We start from the raw sequence: 23,536 nt of genomic DNA on the forward strand, positions 1-23,536 counted from the left end.
GGTTATGACCTCGTGTTGTAATTACAAATCACATTCTCACTACCATTTCTTGCGCGCAGTGTGTTAAGTATTTGATTGCCGAAAACAGGAATCTTAAGTGTACTTACCCTAACACCGGTGACTAAAACAAATGCTGTTTTACGTTAAGGTATTTATGGCTGCATCCCGGCCTCGGCGGCAGCTTTTCGATGGAGGCGAAAAGCAAGGCGCCCGTGTGCTGTGCGATGTCAGTGCACGTTAAAGAACCCCCGGTGGTCGAAATTTCCGGAGTCCTCCACTACGGCGTCTCTCATAGCCTGAGTTGCTTTGGGACGTTAAACCCCACCAACCAACTAACCATTAATGGCTGCCACTCGTGTTGCGTTGGTTAAATTCTAAGACGAGTTACCAGCTCCGATTGACATACTTAACATCGGCAGTTTGATTGTGTTCTGGACAAATACTGCATTTCATTGTTTGCAGAAATGCACTGTACAGAAGGTGCAAGCTTGGACTCCGGTGTATGAGATGCCTTCTTTCTGTGCGCAGTTCTTAAAGTGTTCGTCGGCATGAGAAACTCCAAAGACATTTCTTCAGGAAGCATTGTTTATGGCCGACAGACAAACGCGAAAAAGTGAGATAGCAGTAGACGTAAAGCATGAAATAGGCAAAAAGCATAAAGCATGTTGCGTCGTCAACTATTTTAAAGGTTTCTAATGCGTCAGTTAGGGCGGCAGCTTTAAAGGGAACGGTTTCCCGCCAGGTGTGGGTAAGGATTTATCTGCTTTTCAGTGTCTTCTGATAATGCTAAATCTTACCGTAATATAATTGTGATCAATTTCAGTGAAGCGATCTAAATGACATAGAAGCTTGATTTGATAAGAAGTTAAAAACAAACAACAATCAACATTGGGCTCATACAGTTGCAACTAAATTTTGTTATTATGTTTACTGCTGCATCAACTAAAAGGTTTAAACTTTCTCGCGTTTTACGGTAAAAACAGAACAATTATATACAGTTTTAACTACAATCGGCAGTCACACTATATTTACTCTAAAAGAAATATTGCTTCGTATTGCATCTTATCCTTTTTTTGGATGCCGTAGGTTCCCATTCACATGCTCAGATAGCTTTGTTTGAATTTTTTCATGGTCGATAAGAATGGTTTCATAGTACTCTGTAGAGCAGCCACTTGTGGAAATTTCGTTGAAATTTTCTGCTTTTTAAGAGCGCTGAGGTAAGTCTGGTACTCATTGTTTTCCCACGTTTTCGGGACTTCTTTTTGCAAAGCAATTACATTTGCTTCCCGTATTTTCTACTTTATACAGCAATTCTGCTGATGCACAAAAATCAGTATTGGCTTTACTAAAGTGACGTATCTGGTCATGGCCGCATGTACCCTAGCGAAAACACCGTATGAGTCACAATAACCTCATAGAGATTTCTCATACTAAACTCATACAAATATCATAAACCTCATATATTTCTCATACGTTGAACGATATTTGTACGAGATGATATGAGATTTGTACGAGTTTAGTATGAGAACTCTGTATGAGGTTATTGTGGCTCATAGGTATTCTTCACTAGGGTATGAGCACTGCTGTTACCAGGCATAGTTATTAGTCTTACTCAAAATTTCTCCATGAGCCAATTATATGAAATTATAGACGCATGCAGACCATATTATGCTGAAATGTATATTGTGAGCGCAACGCGTGAACTTTCACCTCTTTCATCTGTATAGATCCATCATCATCATCATGATTATCATCGCTGACTGCTGCTCGGAGTGTCGCGCGGTGTGTGCCAGCTGGTTCTGGAATAGAACAGACGTTTTGTGCAAGTGCTGTCCCACAAGTGGCGGAGGTGCGATTCGTATTCCCCACCTCTCGCTTTAGACCCACCTACCGTTCTCCCTGGAGCTCCGTTCAGGTCTTCGCTTGCGTCAACGGCCCTGTGCTATGGATGAGGGCAACGGTGCTCGCTCACCCCCGGCGTCTCCTGCTCCTACTGCGGCTGCCCCTGCCTGGACTGTCACCAGCCGCCAGCGCGATCCTCAAATGTTTGCTGGCCTTCGCGGTGAAGATGTCGACGACTGGCTCGATAACTACAACAGGGTCAGTATATTTAACCGCTGGGATGACGCTCATAAACTGCTCAATCGCGTCTTCTACTTGGCTGACGTAGCCACAACCTTGTTCCCCAATCACGAGGATGACATCGCTGATTGGCCTACATTCACGGACCAGCTAAAGAAAATTTTCGGCACTCCGGCTGGTCGCTCAGAGCAGGCAAAGAAAAAAACTTGAGGCTCGTCTCCAGCAGCCCGACGAGCCCTATACATCGTATATCGAGGACGTTCTGGCCCTTTGTCGCCGTGTGGACGCTGCTATGACTGAATCTGAGCGCGTTCGCCACTTAATTAAGGGCATCAACACTGCGGCTTTCAATGCTTTCGTGGTTAAAAATCCGTCGTCCGTGTCTGACATCACATCCACATGCCAACGACTGGACCAGCTACAGTCGTGCCGCCTCGTGCAAGACCCCAGTGATGGTGGCTCCCTCATAGATGGAAATGTGCGGCCCCGTTACACAAGCTCGTGTCTTCCCAAGTGTTTTACACCTGGTTCACTGAATGTGAAGACGCCTTCAAAGCTCTCAAGCAGGCACTCACTTCCACTCCTGTGCTTCGCCATTTTGACGCTAACGCGCCCACCATGCTTCACACAGACGCCAGTGGCCACGGTATTGGCGCGGTTCTCTTGCAACGCAACACAGTGTCTGAAGAGCAAGTCGTCTCATACGCCAGTCGTACGCTTACTGCAGCTGAGCGTAACTATACTATTACCGAGCAAGAGTGCCTCGCCGTTGTTTGGTCGGTTCAAAAATTTTGACCTTATTTGTATAGCCGCCACTTCACCATGGTCACAGACCATCACGCACTCTGTTGGCTGTCATCGCTGAAGAACTTATCGGGTCGACTGGGTCGCTGGGTACTACGTCTTCAAGAATACACCTTCACCATCACTTATAAATCTGGGCGAAAACACCTCGACGCTGACGCCCTCTCTCGCTGCCCATTGCTACCTACTGACGCGGCCCCACATATGGTATCCTCTCCCTCCTGCCATCCGAGTCAGCCTTCTGCTGGCCACCTGAATGTTGCACCCATCGCTATAGCTCCACTCGAGAACAATGCTGATTTCTCGTCCCTGCAGCTGACTGACCCTTACTGCCGCACAATCATCGCTCGCCTCCGTGGACAATCAGTTGTCCCAAACAGTCGCTGGCGCCGTCAGCTTCGTCGCTTTCGATTTCACAATGGAACACTTTACCGCGACGTTTATCACCCTACGGGCGAACACTGGGTGCCCGTTGCCCCCGCTCCCTTCGTTTTAAAATTATGGAGGCTTACCCCGACGACCCCACTGCTAGACATTTAGGCCACTTTAAAACTTACGACCGTATCAAGAGCCGCTACTTCTGGCTTGGGCTTTCTGCCAGCGTCGCCAAATACATTTCATCATGTCCGTCTTGCCAGCATCGAAAGCGTTCAACATCCCCTCCTGCTGGCCTACTGCAACCTGTACCTTACCCACCTGTGCCTTTTGACACGGTCGCCATTGACTTGTTTGGTCCTCTATCTTTTACGTCAGACGGCAACCGTTTTGTTGTCACTGCCATCGACCATCTAACGCGGTACGCTGAAACCGCACCTCTTCGCTCCGGTGCCGCCACTGAAGTCGCCGATTTTTTCCTGCGTGCGATAATTTTGCGTCATGGTGCTCCTCATATTCTCATTAGCGACCGTGGAAAGACATTTCTTTCTCAAGTCCTTGAGGAAGTACTGCGCGAAGCCAACACCGTCCATAACACTTCTTCTAGCTACCACCCTCAAACCAACGGACTCATCGAGCGGTTTCATCGCACTTTGTCCGACATGATATCCATGTATATCGCTCCTGATCACCGGAACTGGGACAACGTTTTACCTTTCGTCACCTACGCCTACAATTCCGCTGTTCAGCGCACTACTTGTTATAGCCCTTTCTTCTTAGTTTATGGCCGTCAACCATCGACAGTATTCGACACTACTTTCTTCTCTGCTCCCTCTACGTCTGAATCTCTGGGCGAAGCGTTTGCCACACGTATGGCCCAGTGTCGCCAACTTGCCCGTTTGAACACTGAAGATGCTCAACAAGAGAGCAAATCCCTGTATGATCAACGCCATCGAACTCCCTCCTTTTACCCCGGTGATGAAGTTCTGTGGACACCAATCCGCATTCCTGGCCTGTGTGAGAGTTCCTCCATCGTTACATTGGCCCCTATACGGTACTCCAACAAGCGTCTCCGGTGAACTATCGCGTCATTCCCTCGCACACCATCGCAGATCGACGTCGTCGCCCCGAAGAGATCGTCCACGTCTCGCGCATGAAGCCTTATGCCCATCGTCCCTCATCCCTGTAATCAGCGACCAGGGTGGCCGCTCTATTGTCGGGGGGAATATTTGTGTGAGTGCAACGCGTGAACTTTCACCTCTTTCATCTGTATAGATCCATCATCATCATCGCTGACTGCTGCTCGGAGCGTCGCGCGCTGTGTGCCAGCTGGTTCTGTAATAGAACAGACGTTTTGTGCAAGTGCTGTCCCGCAATATGAATAGTACGACTACTTCCTCGGTAAGTTGCTGCATATTGTGCATCAACTTACCCACCAAAATGTGGCATGCAGACCTGGCGTGGCTGTCCTTTTCTTGGCTCTCAACAAACTGGCAAAGCTGTGTCCACGCATCTGTGATGGCAAAAAACGTGGATGTAACAAAAATCACGAAACGCCGTTTGTGAAGTGTTCCTCTGAAATGATTACCTGTATTCCCTTCCCATGTCATGTGGAAATTTTGTGTCGGGAAAACCTGCCGTTGCGTCAATGACCAATTAGAGGAACAAGCTCAAAAGCTAAATAAACTTGACAGGTATGCACATTTAGTTGCTCATGTAAGTAATTGCAATGATGCGTGGCAGGGTTTGATCGAACAAAGATTCTCAGCACAAGTTCAGACCAGGCTGCCCGTGTTTGTTTAGAAGCCTATCACAGTAAGGAAGCCTGGCTGTGAGGGTATCAGCATCCCGTCCGTAATTCTTTTTTACTCTGAATTTCACAATCTGGAATGTGCTCACTACTGATGAGAAAAAGAAAACATTGAAAGAAAAAATTAAATTTTGCTTATTTTTACCTGCACCTGCCTACTCTATGTCAATTCAGTTATCAATATTGGTTCTCATTTCCCCCCTCCTCTTTTTATGCTTTTCTCGCTGTATATAAAGTGTTACATTCTGGCAATAAAGCAATTGGTCGTGAGCGCTTGTCCTGTGTCGTTAGTCTCTATCTGAGTGTGTGTGTTTTGCTGAAATATTCCGCGGCTCACTATATCCGCTGCTTAAAAAGTGACCTTATAGCAAAATAAACACTTGTTGTATGCATTAGATAAAATAATGCTTTATCAGTTTTGTTACCAGTAATAATGCAAACAAACAGAATGTAATTACTATTAACTGGCAGAGATTTGTCATGTAAGGCGTTCTTTAAATATATCGGGTGCTCAGTCAAGCTGATATTTGAAATCTGATACCAAAAGAGCTAAACATTTCTTGCAACATTTGTTACCATCTCCACATGAACATGATACTGAATATTTTCTATAACTGGGCAATAAGGAGATTTACGATGATCGTGCTGGGCGATGTATGGCTGCTTAATAATACGCCTAATTATTGCACTGTAGAATAAGAATATTTGCAAAGAACTGCATGCATTTTGGAATTATTTAGTAACGACTATCCACCATATAAATCGACAGCTATGGTGTCCACCACTTTTAAATTATTTGTTCAGGTAGGAACAGTCGCAGTAAAATATATTAGAACAAATGACTGGCAGCTAGAGCTGCGACATCTCGCCATGGGGCACTGCGGTTCGCAGGTATGCCTATCGGGGCGTTCTCACTTTCGCAGCACAAGGGAGGACGGCAGGAAGAAACTTTCTCATACGTGTCACCACCCGAGCGTAAACGTTCCTCGTTTATGCGACATTTGCGTGTGACAGTTCTTTTTATCGCAGTTCTTTGACCAGCAATTGTTTGTTTTAGTTTATTTTATGTCAGCAAAAATAAATTTCGCTTAACCTCCCTAATACTGAGGAATGCGAACTGCCCGTTACTCTGGTTATCAGCTTCTTCGTAAAACGCAGCGACACGCGTTATGATTTCGGTGATCTGGTGATCTGCGATGAGCGCTAGTATCTTTTACTCGCGACGTTACTGTTCCACTACATTGCTGGAACTTCAAAGCTGAAATATATTAAAATTCTCAACATTTCCTAAGTCAAGTTGTGTTATGGGAGGCCCTACGAAAATAGTTCACGAGCAGGGCTATAGATGTAACATCTGCCTATAATAAGTTTTTAGACTCATTATCGAAACATCATATGCTGGGCATCAATAATTTATGTTAGTTGCCTCCTGTAATTTCAGTAATATTGGCTTGGTATACTTTATGCACAACCATACTCGATGACCTTAAAGAACACTTCAAATTGCTTATATATACGCAGTAAATGACGTCTAGCAATGCTGCCTGCTGCTACACCACTTCTTGCTATACTGAGTGCCATCGCCGGCAAGCAGTTGGTATCGCTCAAAATATACGTAAGGTATAACGCAGATTCATTTTAAGGCGTTATTCCAAAATCAGCACTTTGACATCTGCATTTGATAGAGCATTTAAATTTATCGTTAGATTTCGCGGGTATCTCCAAGCATAGACCGTATTTGTTTGTTAAAAAATGTTGCGAAATGGTCTTTGTCGACTAACCTTGCCCTCTTTTTCCTAAAATAATGTGTGAAAAAAAAAACAGTGCTATCCAATTCGCCGAGAACATTTATCAGACGCCAATTTAGAGACACGCGATTATATTGTAGACTGCCCCCGTAGGCTTTTCTAGGCATCGTTTGCCTCAAAGGTTTGCACTCCAAGATGGGATTATGACTACCTCAGCAAACAACACTTGATGACGATATTCATGGATGCTCTCGGGTGAATCATATATTTTTTTAATAACTTAGCCCAACCGATGCCATTGCATTTTTCTAGAATGAATCTATTTACAGTATTGACAGAGCATTAAGATGGCGTTTAAAAATGGTTGCATGCTTTGATTTAGCGAAGATTGAAGGAATGCTAGTATTATATTGTAATTAGGTGGTGGCTGCGGCTAACTAAATATTTGAGGAAGGGTCTGTAGAATCTGGCTACCGACCGATTGGTACGGTACGACAAAAATTTTCGGGGTCCACAATGCGGCACTTCTGAACTTCGCCCCGGGTTTTATTTGGCCTTCGGTTCCATGAAGTCACACTTCTGATTACCTACAGTAATTTTAAAGTTTTTAGTTCTTATCTCCTGTAAATTTGTAAATTTTTCCTGTAAATTTGCAATATACCTGCCGCCTCAAATCATGTGCTTCATAATATTTCAATAATTTTCTGTGTGCCACTACAGGACGAAACTTTTGTGATAGAAGTTTTCACCGCTGTTTTTTATCTTGATTTCCCGCATGGTTTTTGTTCACTGGGCTGCAATAGAGATCACCTGCTGATGATCATTACATTTATCTTGTGGTTAAGCTGTAAATTCGCAATATATCTGCCATCTCAAGTCATGTGCTTTATAATATTTCAATATTTTTCTGTGTACCACTACAGGACGGAAATTGTGTATGATCATTACATTTACCTCGTGGTTAAGCTGTAAATTTGCAATATATCTGCCGTCTCAAATGATGTGCTTCATAATATTTCAATTTTTTTCTGTGTGCCACTACAGGACGAAAATTTTGTAATAGAAGTTATTCTTTATCTTGATTTCACGCATGGTTCTTGTTCACTAGGCTGCAATAGATATCACCTACTCATGATCATTATATTTCCCAGTTTTTCTCTCATAATTCATAAGGGCTGCCCTTATGCCCATAAGAGCAGCAAGCTATAAAAATGTTGGTCTCTTCCCTTACAGGGCTGGAAATGCGCCGATTAGGGCAAGGAACCATTGGCGTTGCCTAAAAGTCGTAAGATGGATATTTACACCCATATCATTTTAAAATGGTGCAAACTGCTCTGGAGACAGCTTTACACTACATATATATTTCCTTCTAGAGGTTGCCTTTGATGCCCTAAGACACACGGGAAAAAATTTGCCCACTTTCCGCTGTATTTAATGTACTTGTGGAAAGTAATCGACTAACAGTTTAGACATACGTTATATCACATCGTAGCTTTTTAAGAAAACTGTGTGGGTGGAGTGATAAATGTAACTGCACAGTTCTAGAAAGTAATCCTCATATATGCAACAGTATGAAGACCCAACGTTAAATGCATCATTTAGTTTTTTTGTGATAAAATATCAGCGTCCTCTATGAAAAAGCGTTCTGCTTTCGAGAAGTGACCAGCGCAGGCACTCAATAATTTATTACTTGGTCATAAGGGGTGATATTACATGCTGAAATAAATTATTTCAGTGCTGAATAGACAGCGGGGATGATGATGTAGTGAGCGTGCAGGACCTGGGTGAGCTAGCTGGTGCGCTGGAAGGAGGCTGTTGGCATGGACAATGGACAAACATGACAGGCCGCCTGGCGGCGTAGCGTCATAAGGCAATGTAGTGTGACATATTTTGGTGTTGTCAGGATTCCTGATCACATGACGGGACGAAAAGAGCTGGAGTGTGAACGGCAGTTCACAGCGCGCTGCCTTACTAGAGGGCATTTGCAGAAAACTGTATACAAAAGGAGGAATGGGGCTTGAATCAGCTTCTTGTATGTCTGCCTTAGGAGGCAGTCCACACAAGAGAAAATAGCTAGCACTGACGGATGTCCTCAAGATGTAGTTTGTCGACGACTAAAGCACAGAATGTTCATGTGGTCGTACCCCTCAACGCTTAATAAATTTAAATTTCCTCTAATTTTAATGCGATTGCGTTAATAGAGATCTGCTCTTAACAAAACCTACCATCGCCATTGCCAGCTCCAGAGTTGTGATTGAAAGATCGCTAGAATGGATTTGGCAGGCAGCAGATGGCAGCGTATATCAGCGAGCTTGTGGTGCTCCATGTGTATTTGATTTTACGAGACAGCAAGACAGAGCAGCACTTGCGGGCGTTTCCAACTCAAGCGCCGTCATACAGATGGGAGTATTGGACTGAATCCGTTCCCTAAATTCTTAGACCCGAGAGAGACACGCCGCCCTTAAGCTAAAAATGTATTTTCGTAAAGCTTGGCTAAAACAATCTTTCTCCATCCCAATTTCCCAAGGTAGTAAGCAACCTTAACCTCCAATTTTTTGACCTCTCCTTAAACGCGGACTGAGCATTTAATGTTGCTTCACACATCAACTACTAGCCACGGCAGGCAGCCTGCCTTTTACGCTGACTACGCGGCCTCCGAGGATGGCTATAGCGCACAGTCGATTAGCGGACGCCTAAATGTAGCGCTTATAGAGGCACACAATAAAGATTTCTGTTTTTAAGGGTTTAAGGAAGTGCGGAAAGCCGAACCTAGTGATGGTAGCCACTAACACTCTCGTGTCATACTCACAACCCCAGAGCTTAAGGGTTCGCCTCATATTCACCATTCACGTCTTCAGTGTTCAGATTTCACAGTGCGTGTCTGAATTTTTATGAGGTTTAATAGATGCTATTTTCAGGGAAGAATTTATGGCACTAATAAGAAACATTGGTTATAAAAAACATGATAAACTTTGCACCTTTTGTAACAAGAGATCCCCTCTTAAGGGGCTCAAATTTCGCTATCCAACCTCTCCCGCGTTCGTTACAGCTGATGTCGGTTGGAACATTAAACTACAAAAACCAAAAAATGATGGGATCAGGCTTGCAATTGCTTTTGGTCAGCTTCAAGGAAGGGTTAATGTTGCCCTCTTGCTGATCTGCAGTGATCTTTGAAGAGCTACCAAACGAGGTACCCTCCGAGTGTGTCATTTACCCTTCTTAAGAACAGCCTTGCTGTTTGATTGTACGATTCGGAATTTGGCGCTCCCCAGAGAAGACATTGCGTGAATGTTTTTTGCAGTTCAAAAAGACAAGATTGCTCACTACTTCCATTCATTGAGTATCGCACTCTGTTATTCTTGCCTCCGGTGTTGCTAATTTGCTTTTGCCAACATTACTTAATTCACAGCTATTCTGGCATCTTTGAAGGCATATGGAATGGAATGCCATCTCACCTGTAATATAGTAAGAATGGTTTTAATTTTACACTGTGAGGTTGACCCTAAAACGCAAGAGTTTTCCAAACAATATGCCGGGCGGTTACATTTTATTGAGCTACCCAGGAAATATATCTTCACCGCTTTCAAAATTGAAACAGCCATTTCTGAAACCGCATTTAAATTTTGTATGTCTAAGTTCTGCATAAAGCCTATTTTTTACATAGCGATATTGTAGCGCAAAACAGACAAGACACACGAGAAGACCGAACAACACGAGCGCTACTTCCAACAAAACTGTATTACACACATGCACCACATTTATTCGCCAAAGCTACATTTATACATTTATTATACATTATACGGAAGCCAAATGCTACCGGAGAGACATGTGTTAGCACTCCGTCGATTTGTTTATGTGATAAGAAAATGTCTTTTCTATGGCAATGATACTGTTAGCACATGTGATATCTTGTCTTTGGCGCATAAATGCACTGCATGTGTGTAATAAAATTTTGTTGGAAGTAGCGCTCGCGTTGTTCGGTCTTCTCGTGTGTCTTGTCTGTTTTCCGCTACACTATCGCTATGTTCAAGCACCAACAAGCCGAAAAAGCTACGCTTTTGATCTGTTTACAATAATTTGAATATGGGAGCGCCTGAAGCATCAATTATGAATTAAGTTTTCCGTCCTCTGCAGTAAACAGCCGATTAATATTATGACATACATGGAAAGCTCTTCTTCACATTTCTTTTCTTTTAATAGCCATATATAAAAAATTTATTTATGAAAAATGTGGAGAATTGACGCCATAATTACTAAAGGATTAGAAACAATATGAACGCTGCTAGTTCATGTTTGGAGCCCGACGTACTTGTTGTCGGGTGTTTTGCTCAATTCAATTGTTACCATTCGTTGGAAGTTGTGGATTCAATCATCTCCCAGTCCTCCCAGCCCGATAAGGTGATCTGAACCTTCTGCAATAGTGGACTGCCAGCGCACCTACACACTGCGGAAGGTACTGAGGCCTCGTCATGAAATACACTCCGGCCTCAATTCAGCACCCAGAAAAGAAAGCTGAAAATGATTAGACATTTAATGGCCCTGGTGCATTTACCTGGTCCTGTGGCATCTAGATGTACGCATATCACAAAGCACTCAATAATCGGAACTGTCGCAAAGTTTGGCAATTAGCACGCACTGGTAATCAACAAGTACTCGGACGTGTCTGCAGGCAATAGGAACTGCCTCCAGCAGCAGGTCTCCTCACCTCAATCATGTCACGGGGTTCCAGGACGTGCTCTCACGATAAATCAGCTTTCGACATTGTCGCCTACCCAGTGACATACTCAGACCACGGCCGCTCAATGGAGGTGCACTTGGGTGCGGCCCGTCGCGTCGCCCAAGAGAGCCGTATTGCGCCTAGTTCTCATCGCCAAAGCTGCGGCGCCACCGCTCCGGGACGAGTCCAGTTGACAGTTGACAGCCGTGTGGTGAGGAAGCGGGTTCCATCGCTCCTCCGATTGCACGTAGCTACCGGAAACGGACGGACTGGCGACAGCGGAAACTTCCGAAGCGTCAAATAGAGGAGAGATGAGTTCTTTCTTTTATTAACTTTATTTTGTTTTCAGCTAGTTAGGTTAGGTGCAGCCTAAAGAATAGATTTAACTCTTTGTCCTAGCGGCCTGGTTTTTCGTGCCGGCAGCTAGGTTTTCTTGGCGTTCATTATTTAGTCATCTTGTTTAGATAAATATCTTTTTTCTAGGCTATTGGCATTCGCAGAATTGGTTTTTAACGCGTGTTTGCTAGTCGTTTCTTGTGTCTTCTTTTGGCAATTTGTATATTCTGAGATTTCGTAATAGATATAGTTCAGTCGATGAGCGCTAAGATGTGCAATCAAAAGAAGGTAAAGTGTACTCAGTGTGAGGCGCAGGTTAATTTCAAGGAAACGCGTTTTGACTCTGTAGGTGAAGCGGAAGGCAGCGACTTTTTGTGTCGGTGTTGCGTACTGAGTGCGCGTCTAGATAGATTTGATCAAGAAAGGGGCAGTTTAGTGTCTCGTGTGGATGATTTAGAAAATGAAGTACGTTTGTTAAGAGCGGAAAATCAGAAACTGCTTGGACAGCTTACTCAAATTGAAAAAAAAGGGGCCGACTTTATCCTTGGAACCAACGAAGACGAACATTTCAATGCGGGCCACGTGGCTGGGGCCAGCACTGGCATGGAAGGCATAAGCAAAGTAGGTCGGGCGGATCCGAACCGTCAGAGTTATTTAGAAGCAGCAAAGACGCCAGAAAAAAATGAAGTAAGGAAGAATGAAAATCCCAGAGACAAGGACACAGATAACGAAAGCAGGAGCCAACAGTTGGGAGAGGGAGAGAGAAGGCCCAGGTGCTTATCGCCGGAAATTTTAACATGAACAGGTGCAAGCGAGATATCTTGGAACGTGTAAGGGGTGATAAGAGAGTGTTGGTTGAAGCCTTCCCAGGGAGAAAAATGAGGGCAGTGCTAAAAGAGAGTAAAAATAGGCTGTTGAAGAATTCTGGAGAGCGCAGTATGGTAATAGTAGCCGCGGGGCTAAACGATCTCCTAAATGGTGACGCTGCAGGAGTGGTGGAAAGTTTAGCTAAGGGAGTTGAGATCAGGGAGATAGCACAGCAGACGCAGATAGTTGTATGCACAGTACCACAGGCGCTAGAATTGAACGGAAAGATGAAAAAGGACGTGGTGACAGTTAATCAGGACATAAGAAAGTTAAGCCTGGAGAAGCGTTTAGAAGTGGTTGAGGTAAACAGGGAGGTACATAAAGCAGGTTTTGGTAGGGCTTTTCAGCGAGATGGCATTCATTTTAACAGAAGGGTGGGAGCAGAGATCGGCTGGCGCCTGGCAGGCAGGGCTGTAGCTTTTTTAGGGGGTCCGCGAGGACTCCGTGTACAGAGGTAGTTAGAAGTGAAGCAGAAGAAAGTGTAAAAATGGAGGCTGAGCCCCAAAAATGGCAAAGAGTAGGTCGAGAAAGGAAAGTACAAAAAGAAATTTAACACTAGGATCAGCTACATAAACATGCAAGGAGGTAGAAAAATGGCTAGAGATAGAACAGCAGTTGAAGGATGACAAAATAGGTGTGTACGCTCTTTGCGAGACTCATATCAGGGATCTATAAGATCCGCCGTTTATAGAAGGCTACGTCTGGGAAGGGTGAACAGAACGAGAACGCAAAAAAAAGGGTGGAGGTATGTTGATACACCAGATAACAAATTGGCAAAGAATTAAATCATCTTGTAAAGAACATATCTGGGTTTCAGGAACAATGGGCGGCATAAGGACAAGGCTAGGGGTAATTTATTTAGGAACAGGTCATCAATGCAGGCAAGAAAACAGGGATCTTGTTGAATGTGTAAGTGAAGATATAAGCCAGTTTGGAAACGGGGCCAATATTATTGTACTGAGGGACATGAACGGCCACATCGACGATCTGGATGGATACACGGATTGTAACGGCAAGCTAATGCTAGATTTCTGTGAGCAACACGATCTAGTTATAGTAAATAGAGAAACAAAATGTGAAGCCCAAATCACGTGGGAATTCCGCAACAGGCAGACGACCATTGACTATTGTCTAATGTCGCATGAAATTTATAGCAAGGTCACAAAAATGGAAATAGACGAAGAAGGGGAGTATAGTGTGAGAAGGGATCATAAACGTATTAGTCTGCAGATGGGGCCCTTCATGAAAAGAGAAATGGAACTTAGACAAAACGTAAACGCAAAATTAAACGACAATCAAATAGCGCAGATAGCAGCAGACATAGAGGAAGCAATAGAAAAAAGCCCCATGGAAGACTGGGATTATTAACAGGTAGAACTAGTCATAAGGAGGAAAATTCAGGAGGTTAAAGTAGCAAACCACTGGAATGGAAAGAGGAAGCCACGGAGCTGGGGGAATAAGGAAATCAGGGAAGCTATTGAACAACGACGGGCTGCTTCAAGGGAACACCGAATGGCAGAAAGCACAGGCTTCTCAGGAGGAAATCGACCAAAAATGGGAATCATATCAACAAAAGAAACTTCAAGTGCAGGCCCTCGTCCAAAGTAAAATAAGTCAGTCCACCGATCGCTGGATGGCTGATATACACGATGCCTCTAGAGGCGCATCAAGAAAATTCTGGAACCATATAAGCTGGCTAGGGAAGAAGAATCAAAGAAAGCAAGATCGGATTCAAGATAACGAGGCAAATTGTTTAAAGGAAGATAACGCAGTGAACTACATTACATCTGTTATAGCCGAGTCATTTAAGAGCGACGATAGGGTAACCTCCGCAAATCAGGAAGCAACACAAGGTAGCAGAATACAAAGCAGCTTAGAACTAACCAATCTAAACCGAAAAAAGGCAGAAAAAAATATTCCTAAAAACACATCTAAAGGAATAGATGGAATTCCGATCACGTTGATTAATGAACTCAGTCCAAAAAGTAAGGAAACGTTGTTAAAAGCTCTGGAAACAGTCATAACGAATAAGCAAATTCCGGACAGCTGGCGGCAGAGTAAAATGAATTTGGTTTATAAAGGGAAAGGAGACAGGATGCACATAAAATCCTACAGGCCGATTACCATAACATCTGTTATGTACAGGTTAGCCATGCAGGTGGTGAAATTAAAGGTGCAAGCATGGGTTGAAAGTAACAAGATATTCGGAGAACTTCAGAACGGCTTTAGAAATGGTAGGCGCTTAGATGATAGCCTGTTCATTCTTACCTAATGCATCGAAATATATATAGTGGAAAATAGACCTTTGTATTTGGCCTTCCAGGACATAAACGGGGCGTATACGACAACGTAAGCAGGGAACTCCTGTGGAACATATTAAAAGAAGAAGGTATCGGCTATGAGATAATAGAGTTCCTACAGGAAATATACCTGGATAACAAAGTAGAAATTACGTGAGAAGGGATAAGAAGTACGGAGGATGTCAAAGTATGCAAAGGATTAAGACAAGGCTGTCCTCTATCACCGGTGCTGTTCAGGCTTTATATGATAAACTTGGAACGGAGGATACAAGACAGTAACCTAGGTTTTAACCTGTCATATAGATTAGGTGGAAAGACGGTAGAGCAGCGCCTCCCCGGTTTGATGTATGCAGACGATATTGTGCTGCTAGCTGCGAGTCTGGAAGACTTGCAAACTATAGTTAGGTATTGCGGAGACGAAGGGGACGCTCTGGGCTTCAGTTTCAGAGGAGTTAAGTCGGGTCTGATGATTTTCAACGGCTCAACTGATCAGGGTCTTAAAATACAAGGCCTTGAAATACCTAGAGTAGCAGAATATAAATATCTGGGGGTATGGCTGAATGAATGATTGGCATACATTGGAAAGCATGAGCAATCACTTAAGGCCAAAGGGCAAAGGAATGCCGGGATAATGAAGCATAAGGCATTTTGGGGATACAATAGGTATGAGGTTTTGAGAGGTATTTGGAAAGGAATTATGGTGCCCGGACTTACTTTCGGAAATGCGGTTTTGTGCCTAAAATCAGAGGTACAGTCGACATTAGAAACAAATCAGAGATCCGTTGGACGATTAGCACTAGGTCCTCACGGCAAAACTACAAACGAGGCGGTACAGAGAGGTATGGGCTGGGCATCTTTCGAAGTACGGTAAGCTCAGAGTAAAATATTATATCAGGAACGCCTGAGGAAATTGGGCAGTTACAGATGGGCATCTAAAGTATTTAAATACCTGTACCTAAAAAGCGTTGACTCACAATAGAGGAAAAGAACTAAGAAAATAACCAGTAAGTATGCTAATAATAAGGACGGAGAAATAAAGAGCATTAAGCAACAGGTGAAAAACACAGAAGGTAAAAATTGCATAAATTCGATGGAAAAGAAACAGAGTGTGGTATTGTACCGAAAGTGGAAAATGCAGATCAAAAAGGAAGATTTGTTTGATAACTCAAGAGGCAGTGCCCTACGTTTTGAAGCTATATCAGGGTGCCTTAAAACACGCAGCTACAAAAAGAAATTTAACAATGGAGATGACGCATGTGCTGGATGTGGAATCTCCAGTGAAACAATTGACCATATTATACTCGAATGTAATGGTATCCATCCGGAAGTTGGTGCAGGCGCAATCACTGTTCCTGAAGCGCTGGGGTTTAGAGATAACAGTGGCCAGGTGAATAAACCGGCGGTGGAAACTAGCAAAAAACGACTGGAAGATTGGCGGCTTAAAAGCAGAGAAGTGACATAACGTTAGTAATGTAGGAACAAAATTTAATAAATAGCATGATGGTTTAGTTAACCATTCTGAATCAATAATTAAGATATAGGGAGAAAAATGAGCATGGCAGCTACTGCTACCACCCCGTTTCAAAGGGGACGCTCCTATATTCCATCCATCCATCCGAGTCCGGGCGGAGAGCTGCGCGCAGCGGCCGTGGTTGTGCTTTCGTTTCGGCGTCTGCGTGGTCGGCGCTTGCTCAATTTGGGATTATGAGCGGCGTTTCACACATTATGTGATGCTATGTGCAAGTTTGCTATTGATAAGGTGATAGAGGCAAGTCATCATCAAAGGCTTTTTCAAGTCATTCGTGGTCTTCCGTTTACAACGAGAACGAAGCAGTCGTGTGCTTCGCTGAGTGCGCACCCATTTAGTTGCGTTTCAACCACTGTAATAACGTATTAGATATTGCAATCATGAAATCGGGACATGGACTGGGGCCATTTATTCAGCGTGCACTTTTCTGGAAACTTACAATTCAGGACGTAGCGTTCAACATTATTATTGTTCAGCCTGTTCCTCACTTTTCACTGGAAATAATATTCAAGTGGGTACCACCACCTAAACATACTAGCTAACACAAACTGTTGCAAAAGAAACAACACAAGATAGCCAGTTCAACGACACGCCCGCAGGCTCAGGCAATTTTTTTCTCGTTTGATATTATGAAGCCGCGTGATGCACAGAAGACACGCAAGCTTATTTTACAAGCGAAGAACTTTTCTCTAAAAAGGTTAACGTGCAAGCGTGATTTTTTCCACTGTCTAATTGATGTTGCCTGTCCAGTTGGTCAGAAGTGGTCGCGTTAGTTTGGTTAGGTCCTTAGTGTGACTGCGGTCTTCTCTTACGCAAATCAACTCCGGAAATTGCACAAAATAGGGAAGAATGGATGAAACTAACATGTGGCATAGCTTGCTGCTTCTTATGACCTGCAGTCACTTCATCACCTTGCTAACAAAGGTGCATGGTGATTTTCAGATACCTTAGGCGTCCATCATCAAGAATTTTGATAAGTCAAGGGTTTTGCATGAATCACAAGGCACAAAGTTAATGAATGGATGGGAGCTAATAAAATAAAATTATTGACACTCTAAAGTAAGCACTAGAAGTTTTTAAACTTTGGTAATATATAAATAATGAAAGCACGGGCAGGCACTGAAAACAGAATAAATAAAAATGTTTCATGAGATTCTCTAAAACTATTCGTATAATTTTTCTTCAAATGGACGTGCAAGATAACTAGCCAAGAATGCATTCGGTGCTAACTCTATGTCAGCTGCTGGTTCACACCACACATGAATGAATCCAAACTGACTCGAAAACTCCCTCGCAGCAGACGTGATATGGCAGTTGACAAGGTACTTTCATAATCACGAATGCCAAGTTTTATAGCTGCCTATTGTTGATAGATGCATTTGCAGACTGATGCTTGCAAGATGCCAACCTGCACAAAGCATGGCAAAATGTGTATAATCTCAGTCGATATATTCTTTTTTTTTTTGCTAGTGGTACCTTCAGTATTTTCTCCGAGATGAACACTGCAGCCCTTGCGTCAACTTTGTCGTTCCCGCCTTTGAATTGCCTTAGGCTGCTAAAAAGCGATACTATAGACCCCCTTTCAGAGCCTGCTTTAGGGCGTATCGGAAGCTGAAAATAAGATTCGGGTAAATGCAATGCACTAGTAAGGCACACAGAAGTCATTGTTGTAAGATACTTGATGTGATCAAGAAGGTCCTTAATTTGCGCCACTGTGGATCTGGTTGTCATGATTGTCACTTCGTACGTTTGTTTGGTTAGCCTTTGCTTCGACGTGCCTCCTTGGACCTGAATGTCTTCGATATGGCAAAGTCCAGCTCAAACCAAGAGAGTCGCTCGTCATCTGACAAACAGAGCGGCTTCTCTTGGTGTCTCCATGGCTTCACTTATGCGATGTTGGACAAGGCATACCATTTTGATATCATCGTCATAAATGTGATCGTGGCGCAGCTATCTTGAAACACACATGCTTCAGAATGACACGGGGGGTTGTCCAGGGGGAAATGAAGTGTAGCTATAACAAGTGGGGAAAATAAAGCTATTGACCTGCGCACATTAATTTTTTCAAGATTGTTTGGCTCAACATGAGCCCGCGTGAGTAACTTAACTTGTAATGTGGGCAGTTTGGGAACACGGAGGGGACAGCTTAAGGATGCAGGATCTTCAGTTTTATGTTCTTCCTGTAATCGTCATCTGCGAAGTGCAGTGAGTACACCAGTGACTTGTCACTCGGCTCCCACCGGCTTCCTTTTCCATCCTAGCCCTCCCGAGATATGTTTTGCAGCCATGCAGCTCGACGTTGTGAATCGCACGGGAACTCATGGTAACCGATCTTTTCTTGCTTTCGTGGTGCACAGCGGCACACAGCAGTTGCCTGCCATGGTGCTGCATACGCTTAGGACGCTGTTGACACAGGCACCAATGACGCGCATGCAGAACTATCGAACCACGCGGTTATGCTGAGTAGTCAAAACGATAACACGCGCAAACCCAGCCAGCGCGCTCCTTCCGCGTCGTCTGCTCGTCCGTGCCCGGCGTGCCGGCGGCGCTTTATCCTGGAGTGGTGGCGCCCCCGCGGAGAGTGACGGCGGAAACTGTAACTTCTTCCAATACGCGCTTCCCCAGCATTGAGGCGCGACGCGACGGGCCGCACCAAGTGCGCCTCCATTGAGCGGCCGTACTCAGACTCTCCGACTCACAAAGGATTGCGCCGATGGGTATGTGCCGTCGGTCAACCATAAGCCCGCCTAGTGTGGCAGGAGCTCATATGTGGCTTTTCTTTGATCCATAACTCCTTTCCCAGGGAGTTCAGCACAGAAAGTCGCAGGATCAGGTCGGTGGAATTCTTGCACTCATTGAAAACTGGTTTTTACCATGCGATATTCACATCGAATGCATCCAAGACAACCACACAAGGCAACCACAATAAATTGCGTTAGACCCTTCAGATAATTAGTTTTCATGGGGACACTAATCTTAATATATTCTCGTCAATGCAGCTAACAATTTCGGATTTGGTGATGAAACAAAAGGCATACGCGAATATTTGCAAGAGTTGCTCAAAATAGTGTTTGCCGTTATGCATTACCGTGATAGCCTTAACCAGAAGTGCCAAAATTACATACCAATATTTATAAGAAGAAAACGTTTTGGCTGATTATTAAAGAGTAATAGCGCTGCCTGAATCCTTGTTACATTTAAATTTTAGGAACTTGTGGACAACACAGATTCTGCTCGGATATTCCTGTATTTGTATTTATATATAAAAGCACACTGGTCGTAAAATATTGCAAAAAGTTTCCTCAAAATTCATACCTTTCAAATTCAGTTATAGCTCTCACAGTTCTGCATGGTTAAGTATTATGAAAAGGAAAATACATAGCTTTTCCCTTTCGGCCTCATATATGATTTAAAAGTGATACCCCATGATCATATAAAGGAAAACCAGGCTGTAGATCATCTTACGTGAATGCTATTAAGAGTACAATTAGTAATATTGATTTTTTATTCCCTTTTCTTGCTCCCACTTATATTGTATTGCCTACTTCAACAACTTAAATAAACAACATATTGAATTGGATGTAAATATACATGTTTACATATTTTTCTATTTCAATCTCCTGAGTGCAACCCATTCTCAAGGCAGAATAAATGCCCGGTTGGATGCGAGTGCTTTGCGGAAACAAGTCAGTCAAAGATGGGAGCGTGTCTCGACCCGTCCCTTCCGCTGCCTGCTGGATACAGCTCTGTGCCCAAGTTAAACAGGGGAGTGTGACTTGGGTGGAATAACTGATTTAAGCAGAGTTGAACGATAAATTTGTGGAAGCGCTGGAATAACGTATGCTACGAAACGTCTTTCTTATGGAGAAATATATTTGCCGCAGCAATCAATTCCAATAATAGTCAATATAATCTCGAATCGTGTGACGACCACTTGAAGACAACAGCCCTAGTTAGAAACCTAGAAGTGTGATGCCATTCACTGTTTACCCAAATCAATACAGCAAAGGTTGTTTCGGCTGCCAACTGCCGCTATGCTTTGCTGATGTTGATAATTGTTTAGATATATTTATTTTTCTTTAAGAAGCAAATGTGGTTCTTTTATATATTATGTTGTGATCTTTATTTACCCTTGAATGTCGCTGTTTATAGCTGATTTTGTCCCTTCTACAGCCTTTCCGTCTTTTTGCTTTGCCATAATTTGATTTTTTTTTCGAACATTCCAAAATTACATCAATTTTTCTACATTCGTTTTCCTAAACCTTTCATTTTCACACGCCCACACCATCACAGATAGGAGTGTGAGCCATTGCTTCATATACAGATTTTGAATGCATTCTGCAAAACCGGCGTTCAAGAGCTGTCGATCGAACTGTCTGTGGCATTCGCGAGTAGTAAGAAAGGATGTGGTGTCGCCTACGCATTGGGTGTTTCCTTCCAGGCGCAATGCAATGTGTGCACATTTACTGAACTTTGCCAGTGTAAAGGATAAATCGTGGTTCCTTTGATGTATTTACATTTTTAAATTTCGGCGTCCATAGTAGCCCGTATTCATGTGCGTGGCCCCTAAACCTTGCATTTCACATGCCTGGTTTCAGAGTTCTGCTTATTTATTCCCTCTGCAAAGTATTCGGTATACAATATAATGCGAGTGCATGCTTTGTGTGTGTTTAAAAAGGAATTCAGGTTACTATTACTTTTTGCATTTACTCATTTCACTGTTTCTACTGTAGGGCATTAAGCTGGCCTGTTCACGCAATAAATCATCTACGGTGCCTGAAAGTCGTAAGGCAAAACGTTTTTATGGCGCTTCCTTATAAGTGGTACAGTTGCCTTTTACCACAGTGAAGCCGTTGGGAGGACGTAAAATGTTCCCTCCCTTGTTCTTAGCGATATGAAATATTTATGACAAAAACTGTTTCCAAATGTTTCTCTATGGGACCGATGCGCGAAGCCTATAATCAAGCATTTTAGAAATGTCCACCATAATACTCGTCTTTATGTTTACATGAACGTTTGAACAGGCCAGAGTAGAAGTTAGAGATTTAAACCCAAATAAAAGTTAAAGGGCGCCTAAAATTAAAATAATTCGTGACCATCATAATCACATTCATAAAATTATAAGTCTACCCTCTCACGAAACCCACCCGCAACTCCCCTTTGGAGTACTGGTTTGATTAAATACACTTCGCCACTCATCCAGTCATTGCTCTCTAAATACTTGCCTTTATTATTTATGTGTAATCTAGAAACTAGACATTGCATGATTTAAAGCCAAAACTTTTAGTTTAATATATGGGGATTGCCATTCCAAATAAACTCAGGTTATGAGAGAGGCCGTAGTGGAGGCTTCAAAAATATCGATCACATGGAATTCTTAAAGGTGCATAAAATCGCACAGCATGCATGCTTTGATTTTCGCCTACCTTTAAAACTGGCCGCCTCACGGCATTTTTATTTTCTGGAGAATTCTAACAATACTTCGAAACTTCTCTCCTAGGATGATGAGGTTCCATGGTTGACATCGCCACAATGTGTGACGATGAATTTCAATGGAAGGTTTTCAAACAAAGCTGCGATTCTAGTTACAAAGAACACACAGCCGATGTGCTTACTTAAACAAAAGAAACTATGCAGTGATGCAGTTTTCCGTTTCATATCAGGGCCACCCACTTAGGTATTAAAAACGTGCATATGTATTCACACAGAAGAAAAGTATGAACGGGGGAAATAGCCCTACTGTGGCCACATTCCCCATAGTCATATTGGACGCAGGCAAACCAGCCACATTGCTGGAAGCTACGTTGTTATGGAGAACTTATAGTGCTTTTGTTTGAAAGAGAACATCAAGAAACCGCAGAGGCTGTGAGGAAAGACCAGTCGAAGGCTCCAGGATTGACTTCACCTATCTGGCAATCCTGAACATGCAATGGCACGTAAACACAGGGTGGCGTTTTGGTTTCGTTTAATCCCCTTTAGTCCACTTAAAACTCCGGCCGCATCTCAGCAGGCCACTAATCGGCTTGAAATGCGAGAACCTAAGACCATGTAAAGACTGCCACAGAGCAGACAGCAGCTTGGACACTGATCCACAGTTGCCGATGATCACAAAAAGACGGAAACATGCATTCGGCAAGCAGCCAACGTTATTCCTATCTCTATATAATTTTCATACCATCGCTCCAGGAGAGATCAGGTTACAACATAACACAATAAATTTATTATCTGATAGTGTAGTTTGTTCCCTTATGTTGCATCAGCTATAAAAAGCTCACTCTGACAACCATTAGTTAGCAAATATATTTGTTTTATAAGTTTGCATCTTAAGCCAGTGTTTTCAAATATGACGGAATGCGTTTTTCTTTTCAAGTGTTTTGCAGTGTGTTTTCCCGAGTCGCTCAAGCGGCTCCCAAAGAAACTATGTGTGCAAGACCTTCAAATAAGCACGATGTTTTGTCGTTTCCTGTCTTCTTAGTGTGATCCACGTCTCCAACAACACCGCTGCCCACCGGGATGTCAGTGTTTCCGGGAGACGAGTAATCCAACCATCGGGATGTGCCTTGATTCTGTTCTCCCACCTCCTCCAGCGTACGAAGCAGCGTTCACAAAAAACAGAGGATTGCCAAGCGGAATAGTCCGTAATAGAGTGTACAGCCGCTGAATAAAAATATTCGGAAAACATTCTTAAGCTAACTAGTAGCCGGCGGCAGATGTTACAACGTTATTTTCCTACTCGCTATAAGTTGTTACGCCCGCAATTTAATTGCAAACAGGCAGTCCTGCACGCGAGCTGTGACTACCCACACCTGCGCATAGATTTTTACAGTATCCATTCAGCGCAATTCTTGCCCTGCAATGGTTTTTTCTTCCGCGACTGGTTTTCTAACGCCTAACATATCAGTGGGCGTATTATAAGCCGAAATATTTACATAATACATTCCAGTGAACATGATTCATGTCTAGTATTGC

General features: G+C 43.3%; 1 long non-coding RNA gene across 2 annotated transcripts in view; it reads left to right on the forward strand.

The window, feature by feature from the left end:
- Nucleotides 1–23,260, forward strand: part of LOC146174453 (uncharacterized) — a 53,311-nt gene extending 30,051 nt beyond the window's left edge. The window contains exons 2-3 of one of the 2 annotated variants that reach the window (XR_014701764.1): nucleotides 8,053–8,104; nucleotides 23,043–23,260. This is a non-coding gene — a long non-coding RNA (uncharacterized LOC146174453). Of the gene's footprint in view, nucleotides 1–8,052; nucleotides 8,105–20,192; nucleotides 20,330–23,042 lie in introns of those variants that run through there. The other variant, XR_014701763.1, reaches the window with a different exon arrangement.
- Nucleotides 23,261–23,536: the final 276 nt, after the last annotated feature.

The sequence above is a fragment of the Amblyomma maculatum genome, chromosome 11 (assembly GCF_055883805.1).
Source record: "Amblyomma maculatum isolate TAMU_Amacu chromosome 11, ASM5588380v1, whole genome shotgun sequence".
NCBI classification, from domain to species: Eukaryota; Metazoa; Arthropoda; class Arachnida; order Ixodida; family Ixodidae; genus Amblyomma; species Amblyomma maculatum.